Raw genomic sequence first — 230 nt, 5'->3', positions numbered from 1 at the left:
TTCTTCACTGGGCATTTTGAACGCCCAGCTTTTTTCTGTGCAATTCCTCTGCTGAATGTTCTGAATCTTCAATTCTCTGTATTATTGACTTGAGAAGACACAAATTAAAAATATTTTTGGATTTTTAATAATAAAGAATAATCAAAATGCAACTAAAATCAAATAACAATGCATGCAAGACACCAAACTTAGCAGTTTGTATACTACTGACACTAATGAGAATGCATATG

This window comes from Arachis duranensis, chromosome 7, assembly GCF_000817695.3.
Source record: "Arachis duranensis cultivar V14167 chromosome 7, aradu.V14167.gnm2.J7QH, whole genome shotgun sequence".
NCBI lineage: Eukaryota > Viridiplantae > Streptophyta > Magnoliopsida > Fabales > Fabaceae > Arachis > Arachis duranensis.
This window is presented reverse-complemented; position numbering follows the sequence as displayed.